At 37.6% G+C, this 22,104-nt stretch overlaps 1 pseudogene; it reads right to left on the bottom strand.

The window, feature by feature from the left end:
- Positions 1–1,949: 1,949 nt before the first annotated feature.
- Positions 1,950–12,444, bottom strand: LOC139704174 (transcription factor JunD-like; annotated as a pseudogene).
- Between the last annotated feature and the right edge of the window lie 9,660 nt (positions 12,445–22,104).

The raw sequence follows: 22,104 nt of genomic DNA, 5'->3' as shown, positions 1-22,104 counted from the left end.
ATTTTATCTTTTTCTGAGAAGTATTCAAACTTTCAAAGGAATTTTCACTGATTTTCCACCCAAATATCAAAGGATGATTTTGTTCACTGAAAACTTTCAAGAAAAAATGCTCTTCAAAGACAATTTAAATTCTTCAAAGAATGACACTTTGGGTGTTTGGGTAAAGTAAACATTTTCTACAGAAATTTTTGTAATTTTAAAAGAAAAAGGTAACCGGATCAACAGAGTACAGCGTTGCCCCAAATATCTGAATCCACACATTGATGTCAGGATGGCTAAATCTTGGAAAAAAATGAATTTTTTTTGAAGAAGACTATAAGACCTTGATATATATTTCTTTGTCCCCATGAGTCTTTCAGGAACTCTGAGACTATTCTGTAAGCAGAACCAGAGTTAATGAATATTGCAATATTTTTCAAAGTGTAGCCATTTATCTGAGAAAACTTTTTGTTATTACTGAGTTTATTCATGGAAAATAGTCATTTTTTCTTCTCGGTTATAGATGTGTTAAAGACAGTTGAACAAGTTGAACTTGATAGTTCCTTCATCCACAGCCTGGTTTATTAGTTTCCCTTGAAATGAAGCATTTTATTGAATTTGTTACAAATATGTGTGTAAACTATTACCTTCTAGACTGTACTCAGAAGCAAGAAAACTGATGATCTATTTGCTTAACTTTGTTGCTTTCTACAAAACATCCCTAGGCTTCACATTTGGGTTTTCAGCAAAATTCAACATGATGTTCATGATAGAGCTCCTCTTATTTCCCTATTTCTTAACACTGCAATAGTATCTTATATCCTCCTACTCTACAAACACCTAAATGTCTTAGTGTAGTAATTATCTCAATACACAAACATAAAAATATTGATTCAACTTTTCATGGAACTTAGATTTTAATTCAGAAATATTTTATAATCTTCATCCTGCTCTCATGCAGTCTTTGTCACTTCCCTTGAATGATATACTTGTGTTTTGTTTATTTCAAAGTGTTTATATTTATTTCAGGAGAATTATGTGAAGTATGAATAACATTAAATTCAATTAGAAATAAATTTTATAATATTGGAGAGTTAGAGTGTTAAAATATTTTATCTCATTATTTCATATTTCCATGTAGAGACTCTGATAGAAATTATAGCTAAAACTGTTGTATGGATCAAAAATTTAAGATGTGGGCTAAAATGCTTGAGTAAAGTACCCAAATTGATGTGATGGCTGTGTTATTTAATGCAGTTTTACCAAGTGATCACAAAACATTGGATACACACACACACACACACACACACATACACATTTTCACATACATGTTTAAAGAAAGGAGTCTTGGAGATGTCAGTCTTCTTCTGGGGAAAACAAAAAATGTTCAACAATATTGTTATTTGAGGACTAACATTTGCTAAAGCAGGCTAATGTTAGAGTAGGCATTTCTCCTCTAAAGTATAAAGTCTTGAGTATATTGCATTAATTCTCACAAGCCAGGGATTATCACAAGCCTAACAACTAAGAAAAACCCAGGATCAGAGGAATTCTCAGCCCAGTTCTACAAGAAGTTGAAAAAAGAATGAACACCAATTTGTCTAAAATTATTTTATGAAATAGAAAATATTAAAGACCTTCTAACCTCATTCTATGAAACTGATATCAACCTGATGCAAAAACCAGACAAAGACACATCAAGGAAAGAACATTTCAGACCAGTATTCCTGATGAACAGAGATGTCATAATTCTCAATAAAATTATGGCAAACAGCATACAAAATCATATTAAAAAGATAGTACAACATGATCAGTGGGCTTTGTCCCAGAGATGCAGGGTTGGTTCAATACATAGAAATCAATAAACATATTTTTAATTAAATAGATGTAAAGACAAGAATAAAAAAAATTATCTCAATAAATGCAGAAAAAAAACATTTGACTAAATACATAGTCAAAATACTAGAAAACTATGTATAATAGAAATATGTCTTAATACTATAAAAGCTATCTATGGTAAACACATGGACAATATTCTCCTCCTCCTCCTCCTCCTCCTCCTCCTCCTCCTCCTCCTCCTCCTCCTCTTCCTCCTCCTCCTCCTCTTCCTTCTTCTTCTTTTTGGAGTAAGGAGACTTTACTGAAAACAGAAAACAGGGAACAAAGGTTTACAAACAGGAATGTGGACTCCTAGCAAAACAAAAACAAAGAACAAAAAGGGCAGGGAGGAGGGGTGTTGGAAGGACAAAAGTGGGTAGTGAGAGCAAGGAAAAGGCTTAATATTTTTTTTTTTTCTTTTTCCCATTTCTTTAAAAAAAAAACACAAGGAAACACACAGGGACACACAACCATTTGTTCACGAATAGAAACATAAATGGTGCAGAATCTAACACTCTGTTCTTCTCTTTCCCAAAAGCAAAACAGAAAAAGAAAAGGCAGCCTGGAGGCTGTGCCCCATAGAGACCCCTTCCGCAGTGGTGTGTAGGAAGGGGCAACCTGCGGGTTTGTGCAACACCTGGCAGCAGCGCAGGGAAAAGAGGCGGGGGGGTGGGTGGAGGTCATGGACTCCACCCCCCTAAAGGAGCAGGGGGTCCAGCTTGTCAAGCCCAGGGCACCCATGGGGATCCCTGGGGACCGGGCCCTCTCCGAGTCCTGGGCACCCTCGGGGAGGTGGTCGCCAGGGTTGCACCCTCCCAAGTCCAGGGTGCTCAGGCCATCTCCCTCCCCTTGTGAGCCCGCCCCTCAAGGAGGGGGGCCGCGCATGCACCCAGTGCTTGGGCTCTGTACAAGGGCACCTGATGCTGGGGCAGCAGCTGGCAGCCACTGTTGACATGGCTGAGGACGTTCTGCTTGAGCTGCACCACCTGCTCAGTCAGCAGGCTCCTGGTGGACTCCAGGTCCTGTTCTGGCTCTTGACCTCTTCACTTTCTCCTCCAGGGAGAGATGCTCCAGTTTGCCCTTGGGGCACTTGGAGGCTGCAATGCAGTTGAGCAGCCAATTGCGCTCAGCCTGGATGTGTTACTATGTGTCCATGTCGATGAGCGATATCCACAGGCTCTCGCTGAAGCTTGGCAAGTCGGGCACCTTCTGTGGCTCATCCTTGAGCACAGCTAGGCATGGCAGCCCCAGTGCGCGGGGCGGGGCGGGGGGGGGCCGCAGTGACGGGGAGAAGGGAACGGAATTGGAGGTGAAGGGGACATTTGCAGCACCCCCGGCCCCACCCCTGTAGCTGCTCAGGTTCCTGAAGACCGATGTCAGCTGGGGGGTGAGGGTATGGCGCCTGATGCCTGACAGAGGGTCCTCTTGCAGAGGCTGCAGCAGCAGCAGCAGCAGCAGCAGTGGGGCTGCACACTCGCCAAGCTGGTGCTGCTTTTCCAAATCCTCCAGGGCCTTGACAAACTCCTCGGTGAACTCCTGCTTCTCGTTGGCCAACATCTTGGGGTAGAAGAACTGTGTGCTCCTCAGTGTAGTGGTAACCAGCCCATTGGTCTGGATGATGAGGCACTCGAGCTCAGGAGAGGGGAGCTTGAGCAGCCTCAGGTAGGGCTGGAGAGCAGGCTGTCAGGGGGCACCTGTTGTGTGTGCAGTTTGCAGATGGGGGGGGCAGAGTTGGCTCTGCTGGCACCTGTTCCTTCAGGCTCAGCTTCAGGGCATCATTCTTCACCACGCTGCCTGCTGCCCATCTTGGCGCCTCAGGGACAAGTGGGCCAGGGACACAAAGTTGCTGCCACTGCCACTGACGCTATTGCCCAGGCTTCTCAGTGCCTCATCACCATAGAAAAGTGTTTCCACCCTCTGCTGCACCGAAGGCTGTCTCCGCTGGGGGAGGGTGGCCAGGGCCTTTGTCCTGGGGTCTCCCACCCCCTCCCCTGCCCAGTCAGTCCTGGGCCCACCCTGCCAGTGGGCTCTGTGCCTGGCCCTTCTGTGGGGGGCTCCTCAGAAACATTATTATTAAGGGAGAAAAAATTAAAGAATTCCCTCTAAAATTGAAAAAAAGCAAAAAGATGCCTTTTTTGTCATTTTATTCAACATCATCCTTGAAGCTCTATCCAAAACAATTAGAAGAAAGAATTAAAGATAATGAATAGAAAATATAGGAAATCAAACTATCACTATTTGCTAATGACATGCTTCTATATTTAGAAAATCCAAAAAATTTCACCTGAAAACTTTCTTGACTAATAAATTTAGTAAAATAGTATAACATGAAATAAACACTCAGAAACCAAATGAATTTTTATAATGAAGTGTTCGAGTCTGTAAACAAGTCAGGATGGCACCTGGCATTTTGCCAGAGAAATGCTAGAGTCTGTAAACAAGGCTGGATGGCGCCTGGCAAAATGCCAGAGGAAGTGGTTTGTGAAGTAACAAAAGCAAGCCATTAAGTGTGGAGATTCCTTATTGGTTGACTGCTGTATCTAGTTTATGCTAATAAGATAAGCTGTGTGGAATGTATAAATACCGCTCCTGTCCTACAGTAAACAGCTCCCATTCCTGCTGTATCAATGTACACAAGTTGTTCATCACCCACCCACCCCCCCCCCCCCCCCCGCTAGTTTGCTGCAGCCGGACTGCGGCAATGAAGCAATGAATCCAATGTAAAAACAAATTAGGAAAACCACCCCATTAACAATGGCCTCAAAAAGAAAAAGAAAGAATAAAATAAAATACTTGGGAATCAAACTAAAAAAGAGGTAAAATACCTCTACAATGAATACCACAGAACACTAAAGATAGAAATTGAAGATCTGAGAAAATGTAAAGATGTTACATACTCTTGTATAGGCAGAATGATCATAGTCAAAATGTTGATACTAACAAAATAGTTATAGAGATTCAATGCAATTCCTTTTAATCTCCCAATGACATTCTTCATAAAACTATAAAAAGCAATCATGAAATTCATTTGAAAAAATAGGAGAGCCACAATAGCCAAAGCAATTCTCAACAAAATGAGTGAATCAGTAGGCATCACAATACTAGACCTTAAACTATACTACAGAGACATAGTAAAAAAAGAAAAAAAAAAGTACCAAAAGACATATAGACCAATCCATACTAGACAAAGGTGAAAAAACATAAATTGGAGAAAAGAAAGCCTCTTCAACAGTTGGTGCTGGGAAAACTGGAAATCCATATGTAGAAAGATGAAATTAAACTTCTATATCTCACTGTGCTCAAAAATCAACTCAAAGTAGATAAAAGATTTAGACATGAGAATGGAGACCCTAACAAAAAAAAATGTCCACATCCTCATCCTGTTAGCTTAGGACCTGACTTCTTGAACAAGACTCCTAAAACACAAACAGTAAAATTAGGAATCAAAAAATGGGATGGATTCAAACTAAGAAGCTTATTCTCTGCAAAGGAATCAATCTATAACATGAAGAGAGAGCCTACAGAATGGGAGAATAAATCCTTAGCACAAACACATCAAATAGAGCAGAAATCTCCAAGATATATAAAGAACTCAACAAACTTATTGCCAAAAAAAAGAGACATAACCCATCAACAAATGGATGAAGGAACTGAAAAGACACTTCACAAAAGAAGAAATACAATTGATCAACAAACACATTAAAAAGACCATCATCTTTAGCAATTAGAAAAATGCAAATAAAAGCTATTTCAATATTTTATTTCACTGCAGTCATAATGGCAATTATCAAGAATACAAGCAATAATATTGTTCATGAGAATGTGGGAGGCAAAGGTACACTCATACATTGCTTGTGCCATATCAATGTATTCACAATAGCTAAGCTACGGAACCAACCTAGGTATCCTTCAACATATAAATGAATAAATAAAATGTTATATATAATATAAATAATATAACATTTATATATATATATATATATATATATATATATATATATATATATATATATATATATATACACACACACACACACACACACACACACACACACACACAAACAAACATACAGCCACACACAGATAGATTAGCCTGTGTGGCTGTATGTTTGTGTGGTTGTGTGTGTGTGTGTGTGTGTGTGTGTGTATGGAATATTACTCAACCCTAGAAATAATAAAATTATGCCACTTGCTGGCATATATAACTTGAGAATACCATGCTAAGCTAAATAAACCAATAACAAAATTTCAAAGGCTTAATATCTTATCTGATGTGCAGATGCTAATTCACAATGGAAGGCACTAGGGAAGAATAAATACACTTTGATTTATAGAGAGGTTAGTAAGGGAGGGAAAGAGGTATGCGGTTTTGAAGGATCATGAAATGGATCAGATATTATTACCCTGCATGCTTATGCAATTACATGACTGGTGTAATTCTGCATCATGTACAAAAAGAAAAAATGTGAAGTTATACTCCATTTATGTATGCTGTGTCAATGCATTATACTGTTATGTATAGCTAATTTTAACAAATGCCAAAAAGATAGAATCAAATAAATTACAAAATACAATAATTAAAACACTGTTTTACTGAAATAGAAAGCAACATATAGACCAATGCACAGAAAAGAGAACAAGGGTAAGCCCAGACATTCACTGCACAATCATCTTTGAGAATGGGGCCAATAATACAGAATGAATAAAGGATAGTTAGTCTCTTTAACAGATGGTGCTGAGGACACTCAATATCTGCACAGGGAAGAAAGAAAACAAAAATTTATCTTACATCATATCAAACATCAACTCAAAGAGGAGAAAATGTAAAGTGAGAGGTGAACCTGTATAATTCCTGGAAGACTGTACTGGGGTCCCATTTACCAATCTCTTCCCATCCTACTAAGGTGACAAATATGATCACTACACAGTGTTATATGTATTAAAATATCATGCCATATAACACAAGCAGATGAAGTTGCTATTTTTAATCTAAAATAGAAAAAAAGAAAGAAGAGCATAAGTTTGTGAGCAAAACATACAAAGAAAACACAGAAGAAACACTTTACAAGATAGCTCTAGGTAATGGTCCTTTTGCTATGACAATAAAAGGACAGGGAAGAGAACCATGAACAGAGAAGTATAATTCCATTAAACCAAAAGCTTCTACACAGCACAGTAAAGCATGAACAGCGAAGAGATTCAACTGTTGGAATGAGAGAAATGACTGACACATCACCTGAGAAGAGTATAAAATCTGAAATACAAAATATCCCTATGAGAAACCATTAAGTGAGCTGGGTACAGTGGGACATACCTTGAATATCAGTGATTTGAGAAGCTGACGTGGGAGGACCACAAGTTAAAAACCAGCCTCATCACGTTAGCCAGGCCCTAAGCAACTGAGTGAGACCCAGACTCTAAATTAAAATAAATAAATAAATAAATAAAACTCTGGGGAAGTGACTCAGTAATTAAGTGCTGTGGGTTCAATCTGTAGTTGCAATATATAAATATAAACAGAGAGTAGCATGCTGTTTGCAAAGAAATGTGGTTAGGGTAAAATGTGGTGCTGCTCTTCGATGGATATAAAATTTTAATTGCATAAGATAAACAACTTCTAGATATTTGCAGCATAATTCTGTAGTTACACTTTACAATAGTATAATGTTCACTTACATGTTTTCAGAGTACATATATCCTACTTAGTGTTCTTACTATTGTGCAAAGGAGGAAGGGAGGATACAAGGGACTGAGGGAGGGAAAGATGATGAAGAGAGTGTTGAAGCCAGAAGGCAGGGAAAGGAGGACTAGCCCCATGATGCTCTTCCTACACAGTCAGGATTCCTGCTCAAAGTGGACCTGTTCTTGATTGAATATTCACTGTTGCTATCATAATTTTTATTGATTTTATCTTACTACTTATTTTTCAAAAGTAAATTCCAAGAAGGCAATGGACCACAGGTATAAACACAGCACATAAATGTAACCTGCAGGTATAGTGCTTTTGGACACCTCATAAACATTGAGTTTTCATTCCCATTATCACAAATTCCAGTGGGCCACGGAAATATGGGAGCTAAGAGAGAGTTGGGTACAAAGTGACCATGTCCTATCCACAAGTATAAAAAAAAAAGGGAGCATGATGAAACCCAGGTAGGACACACATTAATGTCGAACCAGAATTAGATTCAAATATAGAAAGAAGACAGCTTTGTCACTCAAGGTATTTCACTGTGTTAACCCAACTTTCCAGCTGAGGATGTGAAGGGATAGGGAAAGCAGGGTAATCCACAGTCACTTTTCTCCCAGCTCTTTCAAACTCATTAACAAACCAGCTGGAGAAATTGTTCACAGTTATCAGGGTGTAATAAATGCAATTGCACTGGTTCTGTGTAACATATTCACTGCTTTGGTATTAATGAACACAACATGGATGTGTAAGCTCTCCAATGTGACTTTCTCATAAGTTTGCATTTAGAATTGATATGGCATACAAAAAGATGAATGTTAGAAGTCTTGCTAATAATTTAAAATTCTGTAGTAAGAAGGACAATTAAAAGACAAATTGTACAATGACATGTGAAGAGATCACAGAAGAAAGAAATAGATTTCTGTGGCATGATGTCAATGGTAGAGGTCACCTGCTTTTAGACAGGGAGTCTAAGTTTTCATTTTGCATTGGTCCTGACAAATTACACAAGTTGCCCTAAAAATACCAGTAAAAAGGTGTATATTTCCCTGGAGAAAGTGGTGATTCTAGCATCATGAAAGATAAATTAAAAAAAAAAAAAAATGAGCCTTAACATATGAAGGAGGAAGAGAATGAAGAGTAGGAGGAGAGTCTCTCAAGGTTTCCCACATGTGAATTCCTGATAAATGACATAAGAACTAAAGTAAAAATCCTGAAAGATTGAAAGCTGGAAAATATGAGCAATAAAATAAAAAACTTTAATATTAAATTATAAGTGAAAGCAACAAATAAATGTATATTTACTGAGAAATATTGACTACATTGATAAAAATGATGGGAAAAAAATCTTTCATATACAAGAGTTCAAAACAATACAGGAGAATAGCATCCCATCCTGCATGTGGAGCTTAGTATCTTTGTCATTTTATGGGTGGGCAGATTCAGTGACTTGATTGCAACAAATAGTGAAAGAATAAGGAAAATATTACAGTCCCAAAGGATGAACTTGGCACAAACTACCTTGACAGTGGATGGACTGTAGCACTTCAAATATTTCAGTGACCATCAGATAACCTCATCATGCTGTGACAACAAGGCACTTCAAATCAAAGAAATCATACGATTTCTTCCAAAATTATTTAATCCATTATCTTTATAGGTGACTAACAATGACCATTTTCACAAGCAGGAAACAAACCATAAGGATACTCTCTTCCTCAGTGTTGAGTGCCTACCTTTCAGTGATCAAATAGAATAATTAGTTTTAATTTGTTTTTAATTAACAAATATTTACTGCACATGTTAATGGAGTTGAGCATAATATTTCCAAATGCATGGTACACAGTGATCATATCTAATTATCTATCTTCTACTTTCATTGATTGCCCTGCCCCAGCACCCTTCCTACTCTCCAGAAATTACCATTGGGCTTCCATATTACTTCTAAAAAATCAACTCTAAGGTGTAGGTGATAAACATGGTAATAGAAAAAAGACTTCTGCAGTCACAAACAAACATTTGCAGGAATGAACTCTCCCCACATCTCTGAGAACATAAATGTAAACACCTGGTTGAGTCTCCCTTTATCTCGTTGTAAAAAACCAGAAAAATGACCTCCAGCTATTGCCTTCACTATGCTGACCTTATTTTTTTCCATAAATCTTCAATTTGGCTTCAGTTCCCACCACCTGAGGACAGAGGTTCCACTGAGATTATCAGAAACCCCTATGGCACCAAAACTCAAGGTCCCTCCTTTGTCACCCTGTGGCTCACTTTTTAGTGTTTTTTAGAACAAGAGGTTCTGCCTTTCTTTTTAAAATCACCTCTTCCAGAAATTCATGTCATTACATTTTCCTGGTTTTCTATCTCCTTAACTGAATGCCCACACTCTGTCTTCTTCATATTATTTCCTTCTCCGTGGCTAAATATAAGTGTGTTCCCAGCTCAGAGAAATGCTCCCTGTACTTATATAACTTCACCCAAACCTGAGTCATGCTCAGTCTCATTGCAGTATTTTTCACATTCCCCTGCCTTCCAAATATTCATTTTCTTCCCAGTCCTCTCCTTTCACCTTATGTGGATATCAAGGAGAAATCACAAACATCAACACAAAAGCCTTCTTCAAGACTAACACACTTTTTTCCTGCCTCATGTGGTTTTTCTGCTCCATACAGGAATGCTTTTGCCAAAAAGCTCTGAATATTCACTTAGGCCTACAGATGCCCAATGAACAACTACAAGTGAGATAACACTTGGCATCTCTGAGATATATTTATTCTATTTAATGGCTTTTAATAATAACAGCATAGAAAATAGAAAGAAATACCTGCAATATTAGTAAGGACTCCTGAAACATTCCAGGCACAACAGGTGTAGAAAGAGGCCATGATTGAATTGAAATCCTTATCCCACTTCTGAATAAATTTTGAAAAAAATATGTGTGTGTGTGTGTGTGTGTATATATATATATACACACACACACACACACACACACACACACACACACACATATATCTACACACACACACATACATACACATATACACTGGGTAGTTAGTGTAATACTCCCTTTCATAGCTGGATGATTAATTTCATACATACAATTAATGAAGATTTGTACAAAAAAAACATAAAAAGCTGCTTGTAAAGCAAGTACTGAAGAGTTTTCTAAAGTATTTCATAACCAAGCCAGCCAATAAATAGGCAGATACTCTGGTGGAAGATAGAAAAATGTCAAAAGTACAGTTCTGATACCATCTAGTGTCTAATTAGGACTTAGCACTTCTAACAATGGGAAAGTACCCACATTAAGCAGAGCAGTAAGTACAATTAGGGATGAGACAGGAATTCTTGAAACCTAAAAGAGGGGTGAGGAGATGCAACTGGAGAAGCAAGCAAGGAAGGGATCTTTAAGGAGACCTTTATCTCACAGCTAGGAAAGGATTGGGGCAGCTAAATGATATGGAGAAGGGTGTGTTTTAGAATAATTGAGAAGGTAAAACATTGCCATGGATGGTAACATTAGATCAGATGCCTAAAGGGGGTCAGTACTTCATGTCTCTTTAGTGCCTGAATTCTTGGGTCAGTGCAGGGGAATGGTAGCCCCCACGAAAATAAGAGCAGAGATTCCTTGCTGTTTTGTTCATGTCTGTGTCCTCTCTGCCTAGGGCAGAGCCTGGTACTATAGTTTTTTGCTTTTTTGTTTTTTTTTATGCAAGGAGTTATGTTTCCATATATAAAATTAATGAAAGCTATGGTTTTCCCTAGAGGTAGAGTGTTCGTCTATTATGCATGAGGCATTGGGTTCAAGCCTCACCATAACATAAAAATAAAATAAATGTATTGTGTCTACCTACAACTAAAAAATGAATGTTTTAAAAAAATACTAAATGATAATACTGTCAAAATAGATCCCCTGCCCCATCCGTTGCAAATTGCCTTTTAGAGAATCATGAAGCTGGAAGTTGGCCTTACACCAGCCTGAGAGTCAGATGTCAATTTGTGTCCCACTTTACAGACTTAGGGAGTGTCCCAAAGTAGCACCTGGAAAGAGCCAACGCCTCTTCCCTCATCAATGCTTTTTTTATTGCCCAGGTGCTATGAAACCCCTGCCTGTGAGTGAGTAAGTGAAGGGGACTGTGCGATCCAGATCAGACTCCAGCAAGTGATGGCTGCATCACAGGCTTACCCTCTCTGGACTTCAGGGTCTCAATATGTAAACAGCAGGCACCAAGAGAAGTCTCTGTGAACACACAGGAAAAAAAAAAATTATTGTTCCCCAAAAACAAAGTGTCTCAGGCGATATCCCAAGGACCCCTTCAAGAAACCCCATGGGACCCAACCAACCTGAAAATATAGAAAGTGCACAGCATCCAATGAGTGGGAGGAAGAAAGAAAGGCTGTGCCATGGCATCTTCAGCCTCCCTCCATTGCCTCAGTGGGTAAGAGGGGAAACTGAGGCCCCCAATGGAGCAGACATTGAGGTCACATTACTATCTCAGAGGCCAAAGACCCTGCTTCCCCTCTGGGTCCACAGTGAATCCTGACAGAATTACCAGATGGATGCCTCTCCTGACTCCATTTGCCTCCTGTGGATGCACCCACCATGCCCTCTGCTCCCGCATTACTGTGCCTCCTGGTTCCTAGGCTGTGCTCACCTAAGGGGTCCTGGGTGGGGTGCTGCCTCCCACGTGCTTCCCCTGTCTTCTCCCCGCCCACTGTTCTTAGGAGTTGGGCTCCATTCACTCAGCCTGACTCTGCCTCACCAGCTCTGCCCACAAGGTCCTCTCCACTTTTTTAATAGGTGCCACCCAGCATCTGGCCTCTTACCTGCATTGTTCTGAGAGCCACGCCCACTCCACCAATTTGATCCTCTGCATTCTGTCCACATGACTCATCTTCCGATGACATATTTAACACTCTGGGATTGCAGGTGGTTTCCCTCTAGCCCTGGAACCTTTGCAGTCTGGCTTGGCCCAATTCCACCACCATCCACTAGCATACAAAATGGCTCTGCTCTTCTTCATTAGCCATGGTTTTCCAGCAAGTTCACTCCTACACCAGCCTCACTGTCACCTGGCCTCTCCACTGCTCCTTGAAAACTCCATCTGAAATGAATGAAAGAGATCTTGCTGAGATATCCATGGTTGTGACACCACTGAGTCTAAGGGACAATTACCTTTGGGCTCTGGTCACATTTGAACCCCACATCTTCAATGGTTCACCTTGAACCACTCTGCTAACCACAGAGTATCTCCATTTACAGAATTCCAACTGATGATAATACTTTTTTGCATAAATGTGAGCATGTTTTCAGCACTGTCTTTGTATTATGGATGCAGAAGAGGCACTGTACAGCAACTAGCAATGTCCCTGTCCTATTTGTGAAATAGCCCAGCCAGATTTAAAAAGCATGTTTTCAAAGGACATGGCCTTCTGCTTTTTTTTAAGCTCTGTGGCCTTCAGCACCTTCTCTCCCCCTTTCAGCACAGGATGGGCACAGCTATTTGGCAAACAAGAGTCATCTATGATCTCTTCTCCAGCCAGCCTGGGGCATCTCAGAATGAGGAAGCATAGGTATCTGGTCATGGCCATCTTTCTCAAGGTTCAGTCTCAGAAGAGAAAGCCTCTTTATAATGACTTCTGTATAACTATGGTTTATTCTGACAACCTGACCCAATGCTGTAGAGACAGGGAAGCAGTTGGGGACTTGGGCTTCAAGCTGCAGAAACTGAACTAGGTGATTTATTTTTTTTTAAAAATGACACTGGGGAGGTCAAGGAATCTGATAGCAAAGTTTAATAAAACCAGGATCTGGGTTTTGCCAGGTGATTTCAGTGGCCAAAACCCACTTATAGTTCTCACTGAACCCCATTGCTATATAAGCACACTGAAAGCCTTCCTGCTGTTTCTTTGTTGCTGCAAAACAACAAAGAGAAGGAGTCCAGTAGGCTGGGTATAGGTATTGGCTGGGAGTACAAATTCTTCACATTCAACTAGGTATTAAAGGATAAATTGAAGTATGCTAAAGAGCAAAGGAAAGGACATTCTAGGTAAGAACACCATTTGTGATCTCACAAAGAAATTTGTGTCCTCTCAGAATCACACAACCACACTATGCCAGGTGCTTTTCTCATCATGTCATTCAATATCTCCAAACCTTTCAAAAATAGTGCCATACTTTGGGAAACTTATTTCATTGTTCCACAAAAATGCTAAAGGCTTCTATAAAGAATTCAAAATATACAGCAGAATCCTGCAAAACTGGTCAAGGGGTGGAAATCTTGCCAAAACCCAGTGCCCCAAACACCAGAATTAACATTAGGCAGTATCATTTCCCAGGACTTTTTAGTCACATAGATTGGAGGGTGAATAAAAAAAAAAAGGATGGGTAGAAAGAAAGAAAATATTTTGATTAAAATGAGGTTAAATGTGGGCTGGGTTTGTGGCTCAGTGGGAGAGTGCTTGCCTAGTGCACACGAGGTGCTGGGTTATATCAAAACCACATAAAAACAAACAAACAAAAATAATGGTTAAAATTATAAAAAGTTATTAAATATGAAAAAACAGCATTTTCACTTGAATTTATGGAAAGAAAAAAACAAAATCAGTAAAAGAGAAGTAGCTGCTAACATGACATATTTATTTTGTGATAAAAATGCTTGTTTGATATAAGAATACCCCAATATTGTGATTAACAATGTGTCTCAAAAGCTAAAAAATACCATTGAAAAATCTGAGGATGAGGCTCAGTGGTTATGTTCCCCTAGTTTCAAACACTTGTACAAAAAATAAAAAAAGAAAGAAAAGAAATAAAAAAGGAAAAAAAAATGTGGTTCCTTTTTCTTATGTTACATATTACAATTTTAGCATTCATTTTTACCTGTTGTGGAGGCTGTGAAACATCAGTCTCTCACACATACGTCTTTGCCCACATCTGACATTTTGCTCTCAGCCTATTGTTTTATGTCAAGGTCTATACTTTACCTGCCACCTCACTTTAATTGGAAATCTTTTAAAATCCTAGGTTTCTCTGGAGGCAGGGTTCATCTTCAGTCCTTGGACCCAGGCTTCTTCCTTCTGTGTTCATTTAGATTCAAGTCTTTTTTGGAGACGACCCACTTCAAAATTGGGAACTGTATGGCTTGCTTAAAATCACTTTCCCAATGTCCCATCAGTGCAGGAATTGAGATTGGGACCAGTGTTAGTCTGTTGTGGAACAGTTCTCAGGAGAGCCATGAGAGTCCTGGGATTTTGGACTTGAGTGTTGGCAACAAGAGGAAATATACTCACTCTCTGTGAACATTCTGGGACAGATGAGGGATCCTGGAGATGACTCAGGACTAACTCTGTCCCAAGGGCTCAGATTAGGTACTGTAGAGGTTTTGTGTTGTACTTACACTCCATCCCCAGAGACCTGAAAAAGAATTGGTGACAAAGATGGCTGGTTCTTTTGACCTGCATTGTTCCTGAACCTGAGGACAATGAACAGAAAGTAGAACAAGGAGAAAAATGAATGCATCTGTCTTTCCTCTGCTAGAAAAATGTACCCATCAAATACTGAAAAAGATTTCCTTTTACTTGAAAATCAAAAAGCCCAGTGGTTGGCAGTCTGGGCTGCTATGGCTATCCAGCTATGCCATCATGCCTCAGAACCCTTTCTGTTTTTCATTCTGCAATCCATTCAATACAGCAATCAGGGGAAAGGGAAGAAGGAAAAAAAAACAAAGATCTAAGAGGCCCAGTGGCTTCCACTGATATCTCATTGGCCAGCACAGAATCATAGAGACCCCTACCTGCAAATAATATTGGGGAATACAGTTTGTTTTTCATTTTTAGTTTGAGTTTGGTTCTGTTTTTTGGTTGTGGGAACTGAATCTAGGATTTCTTAAGCACTGAACAACCATCCCCAACCCTTTTTATAGTTTATAGACAGTGTCTCTCTAAGATTTTTAGGGCCTCACTACATTGCTGAAGCTGACATTAGACTTTTGGGCCTCCTGCCTCAGCCTCTATAGTCACTGGGATTATAGGCATGTGCCACCAGGCCTGCCTGGCTTTTTTTTTACATGCTGGAGTTGGATCCTCTGGGAGGCCATCCTTACATGTGATTTGAGTTACCTCCCTGGCTGGGTGAGAGGCGCTTAAACACAGCCTGTGTTAAAAAGCCTTCCCCACACTTTCCCATGTCCGAGGGCTTGTCCATGCAGAAGTGTGCCTGGCCACTGACCTAAAGACCCAATTGCCAGCGCTGACCTTGAGATGCTGACCCCCTTATCCTTCATTGGCTGGGATTTTCCCTTGAATTTTTTTGTTGCCCAATAAAAGCTCACTCCCTGTCATGCTCTCCCTCTCTCCCTAGTCTCTTCTGTAAACCTCACCAACAGATTAGGTGGCTGTAGGCGGGAGCTAGGAGAAGCCATCTCAGAGCTGCATTAAAGGTATGAGAGTCTGTCTCTTTAATTTAAAACTCTCTAGCAATTTCTTATGCACTGAATCTTCTTTCATGAAGCTCACGCTGGTCGTGTGGCAGAGGAGCCCAGAGCCAGGCACATGGGAAACACTCGTTTTACTACTGAACTGTACTTTCAGCCCCAAAACCTGTCATTTTGAAGTATTAGAAACCCATTTTATAAAATATAACGTCCCAGTGGAATGAATTAGGGATACCTGCACCTGGACCTTAACAAACAGTTGTGCTCGGGTGGCTTAGTGTAGGCCCAGTGCATAGTCACACAGTGGCATGAAAGGATGGGCATCAAGTGAGGAATATGTCCTCATTGGCTGTTAAAGGAAAACTGCTGGATAGGTGGCCAGGCTGAGATATTGTTCTTTCACATGTGTCAGGGTGGGCATCCCAGGTGGAGAAGGGGTACAGGGTGAGTGCATTTGGGTGATTACCCACTGAGATACACCTCCAGTTTTTTAAAATATTTTTTTCTTTGTTGATAGATTTTTATTTTGTTTATTTATATGTGGTTCTGAGAATCAAACCCAGTGCCTCACACATGCCATGCAATTCAATTGTATTACCACTGAACCACAGACCCACTCATTCCCAGCACTTTTTATTTATTTATTTTATTTGGCCCTTCTGAGATTGAACTCTTGGATACTCCACCACTGAGCAACATCACCAGCCTCATTTTGTATTTTATTTAGAGTCTCACTAATTTCCTTAGTTCATCACCATTTTTGAGGCTGACTATGAACTCATAATCCTTCTGCCTCTGCCTTCTGTGTCACTGGGATTACAGGTGTGTGCCACTGAGTCTGGGTCCTCTTTTCTTTCTTGGTTTTTTTTTTAATTATTTTGATACAGGATTAAATTGTTTCTCAGGACCTCACCAAGTTAATGAGGCTGGCATTGAACTCTCAATAATCCTGCCTCAGCCTCCACATTCACTGGAATGACATGCCTGTGCTACTGAGCCAGCTCTAATACAAATTTTAAAGTTATTTATTCCATGGAAATATAGATCTATTTAAATTCACAATACAAAAACTTACATATAATATATACACTTATTATAAATAAATTTATAAGAATTAGCATATGCCATTTTTATAAAAATAAATGTCACAAAACTTACTCTCATTGACAAAATGTGACCCATAAAATCTTGAAAACATATGGATATTTGATTTATATATTTTTATTCTTTTTCCAAATTTATTATTAGAGACAAGTTCAAAACACTGAATGAGTGAATGCAGAGAATTATGCCAATTTCCCAAATTATTTATTGAGGATAATATTTTATTTTTCCTAGTAAAGACATTTATTTTCCCACAAATACTGCATGTGACATTTATGTGTTGAAGCTGAAAAGTTGATTACACAGAAACTGAAAACAGAAATGCTAACCAGATTTATGATAAGAATGAGAAAGAGACTGATTTTGTGTAAGAAGTGTCAAAAAAAGTTAAGACCAGAAAGTAAGTCTTAGGTTTTAAAGCACAATAAGGTGATTATGTTCTATAATAACTTCTTAAACAAAACAAAATAGCAAGAAATTTGCAGGTTTTAAACAAAGAATAATTTTAATCAGAAGAAAATTACCCTGATCTGATAATGACACACTATATACACATGTTGAGTTACAATACTGGGTCTCATATCCAAGTATAAATAGTAGATTCCAGTTAAAAATTAAAATAAACAGAAATCAACACTTTGATGTCTTAACCAAATATCTACATTACCTCAGATTTTAAAATGGTATCCTATGTTCATAAACGTTTCACTATTTTGGTTTCTCTTATTGTTATGTTTTTTTATATCTAAAAGGTCTAAAGAGTCATGGAACAATGTAGCCTCATCCACATGGTTTTCTGATAACTGCTATTTTTTTTCAAACCTTGTTTACACTTTATTTTATTATTTTATTTTTTATGTGGTGTTGAGGATTGAACAGTTTCTCACATGTGCTAGGCAAACACTATACCACTGAGCCACAATCTTAGCCCTGATGACTGGTGTTTTTAAATATGTGGCTTGAAACAATTTAAAACACATACCTACTATTTCAGACACTTGACTTAAAACACAACATGCCTTTTATAGAAAATATTCCATCAGATTAACATCAAATTTTCTGTATCAATTTTATGTATGGTTTCTTTACTGAAGAAACACATTCTGCTTCCTTCAAGCAGATGAATATTGGGATTTTATGGAAGTTTATCTTTTACGCTTGGGTCAAATTCTTGATCTTTAATTAAAAACCTTACAATGGAATGACTTTGAGTCTATCTAAACTGTGACTTGAATTACCACCTTTATTCCAGATGACTGAGGAGAAGACAATAATAAAATATTTCTACTGATATTCAATAGCTGGAATTTGGTCACTTAAGATATTTTTTCTAGTCATGATAATAACATATATGCAAGGTGGATAGCTACATTGGGGATTCAAAGACAGGCCTAAAATACTGCCAACGAGATTTCTACACCTATTGCTAGAATATTTTAACTTTATGAAAACAATTTGAAGCAAAAACATATGTAGCCATTATTAAAATAAAAGATTTACATCTATTAAATCACATATATGAGGAACTACATAATTAAAACAATGGCCAGCATTTCTACTGAGGACTTTTTATTTCAGAAACACATCCATATGTGTTCTTCTTTCACACACAAAACCTCTAGAATATATGTAATATGACTCCGTATATGTCATACAAGATGATCAAATTTAGCATCAAGGTAACACTTTAACTCAATAAAAACTTATAAATACAAATAAAAATATCACCTTAGAGGGCATGCTTCTCTGTGTCATCTTAGATGATATATTAAAGGCATTAGGTCGGGTAGTAAATGGTCAAAAGACAGCACTAAAAAAATACATTGGTGTGCACACCTACTACATTGAGATTCATTTTTTCAGATGGTTGCAATTCTTTACTTTTGTGCAATCCTTCCATTTCAATTCACTGAAAATTGTACAGTTTTCAATATGTTCCTATTGCTTAATCAAGAAGAGAAAAATGAAATCAAAGTAACATACTACCCCAGAAAACCTCAACATGAGATTATATCAAGAACTATTTTGATAATATATGGTAATTCTGAATCTATAACAAAGGTATGTATAGTGGGAACACAGTTGCCATTATATAATTCAGACATAATTTGGTAATAACATTGGAATGGCACCTGGAGGATATTAGAGGGACTTGATAACTGAAGTGAGAAATATGTGTGTTGGGTGAATCCACATCTATCCCTAGTAATAGGATAGGTTTTACTCAATCCAGAAAACTGTGTTCTGTATGGTTCACTGAGGATATTGTGTTCTAACAACGTTTGCTTCTTTAATTTATATCCTCTAAAATGAGTCATTTTTTAATATGGAAAAAAGATTAATTTTAGTTTTCCATTTGTTCTAACTTTAATGAGTTCTAGTGATACAACTTAAATATGGAATGTCATCTAGAGATTTTAAAAATTACTTATTTGTATACATATTATAAAAGAAGACATGAGTTTTTACCTTGATATTTTATAAACCTTTATTTTATTTTTATGTGGTGCTGAGGATAAAACTCAGGGTCCCGCATATGCTAGGCAAGTGCTCCAACACTGAGCCATATCCCCATCTGTAATTTAGCATTTTTTATTTATAAACTTGCTTTTGTAATATTATAAAATAAAATAGAACTACTATTGACATGAATTCTATAATTTGAGTAATTATAAGTTTTTTAAATTTTAGAAGGAAATGATATTCTATGTTAAAAACTTCATTTCATAGAGGGCAATATCACAATGCCATAAACTACTTATATTTATCATAAAGTCTTTGGATCCAATTTAACTCAAAAGATTAAAAATTTCCACACCCTGTACTCTTTAAGTTAGGAAATGACAAATGAGAGGATCATGATAAAAGGGTTTGGAAGCACACTGAATATTTTTGAAAATCAATGAATGTACTAGTAATTTCCCATTCCTGGATTAAAAATACACAGGAATATAATTTCCAAGTTTAGAGGAGGAAGAAAAGCAGGACTTGAATTTTACATAACTACCTCAATCAGAGGGACAGACTGCCCTCTAGGACTTCTTTCTTGGGTTTCCCAGTAATGACAGCTTGATATCTGTGAAGAAGCACCTCTCTGGCTTCCTATTTCTTTACTTTAAGATTAAACAGATCTTAACTTTAAGAAAAATATAAATTTATTGATCATCAACAATGGGAAAACTCTAAGGCTGGACTCTGGGATGAGGAGTTCTTTAAGCCACTTTGCATTTTCTAGCTTGCATGGTAATTGCTCTCTAATTTAGAACTGTATGATTACCAAGAGTTTCTAAAAATATATTCTATAATTAGAAAGAGGCATATAACTCATATAAGCATATATTACATTAATACATCTGAATAAATGAAGCACATGAGATCACAAAACAAAAACATAGACCTAAAACTCCTCACACATATATAATAATGCTACAATTACAAAGCAAAATAACTGTCTTTTAGGTCCAAAGCATGTGTTTTCAAAGTCCTGTAGCCAATATATATATATATATCTTCTTTACTCCAAATTTATTGCTGTGCATGCATTATCATAATTATTTGTTTGAAGGATCATGTGTTGATATAGTGTTTCATTTCAAAAAATTCTCTTAAAAGAACTAAGAAATTTTCTTGTAACATCCATCACTAATGCATTAGTACCATAGTTATATGGTGAATTTTGAGCCTATAGGAGAAGTTTACTTAAAATTTAAAAATTCTGTGTCACTGAAAAAGTAGGAGATATATTATATTAAAGCTGACCTTATTGTCTAGGAAATAGAAAGCTGTCAAAGAAAATATATCCAGGTATTTGGTCATTTTTGAGGTACTGATCTGTGCATAATAAGTAAAATTTAATTGTATTTGCAGATTTATGGAACTGTGCTTCAGAATAAATGTGCCTTGAGAAATAATATTAGTGTATTTAACTTCTACATCTATGTCTAGAAAATTTATATAATATCATAAAAATTACATGATTTGTGTAGAAATGCTATTCACTGTATAGTATTTTGAGGAGATTCATGGATTTGGTATTTTTGCTTCAAATATGTTTTGTCAAAAATAAACAGAACTTGGTTATAAAGCTTTTTGTTTTATATTATATCATCAATTTATGGTGACATAATTATTCTCTTTCAAGCACAACTATATATAAAAAATAGTGATTCTTTTTCTTGTTGTCATGTTATCTTCCAAAATTCTTATCCTTTGTTAAAAACAATGAAATTTTGTAGTGCAGAATTACATCCTAATGAAGCCTATTTTATTTCCTCCAATTTTAATCATGGATCTAAATTCATATTAAAATGTATTGAACATTTTTGATTGTGTATTATAAGCCCATAAACTAAGCTAACCATTTTATTTAGAGATCTGGATCTTCAAATATACAAGTCTGGGGCTGGGGATGTGGCTCAAGCGATAGCGCACTGGCCTGGCATGTGTGTGGCCCGGGTTCGATCCTCAGCACCACATACAAAGATGTTATGTCCGCCAATAACTAAAAAATAAATATTAAAAATTCTCTCTCTCTCTCTCTCTCTCTCTCTCTCTCTCCTCTCTCTTTTAAAAAAAATATATACAAGTCTATTTTACTGACAATAAATTAAAGTAACAGTAAAAGAGAAGCATAAAATGAGATAAACATCCACAATGAAAAGTGGAGGTAATCTCCAGTGACAAAAGACTTCCAAGAACTTCTGGAAAACAGAAAGTCTGGAAGTAGATGAAGGATGCATTTGAGTTCTAATTAGGGCTTCCCAGGAGGTGGATTAAGACCATGACTAGGCATCTTGGAAGTCCATAAATCAGTGTGCTTCAGATCATCACAATGGAAATAAAGGGAAGAAAGCATATTTGGGCACACAGAATCTGGGTTTGCAGTCTAATCTCAAAGGAGGCTTCTGCTTACTCAAAGTGAAATTATGGATCTGTATTGCCCTCTTATATATTTCCTACTTGAGACATGGAGTGTGATTTACATGAGTCTCAAACAATCTTGAGTTTAGGAAGCCTTAA

The sequence above is a fragment of the Marmota flaviventris genome, unplaced genomic scaffold, assembly GCF_047511675.1.
Source record: "Marmota flaviventris isolate mMarFla1 unplaced genomic scaffold, mMarFla1.hap1 Scaffold_43, whole genome shotgun sequence".
Taxonomy (NCBI): domain Eukaryota; kingdom Metazoa; phylum Chordata; class Mammalia; order Rodentia; family Sciuridae; genus Marmota; species Marmota flaviventris.
The sequence above is the reverse complement of the archived record's forward strand: the minus strand, read 5'-3'. Positions and strand labels throughout refer to the sequence as shown.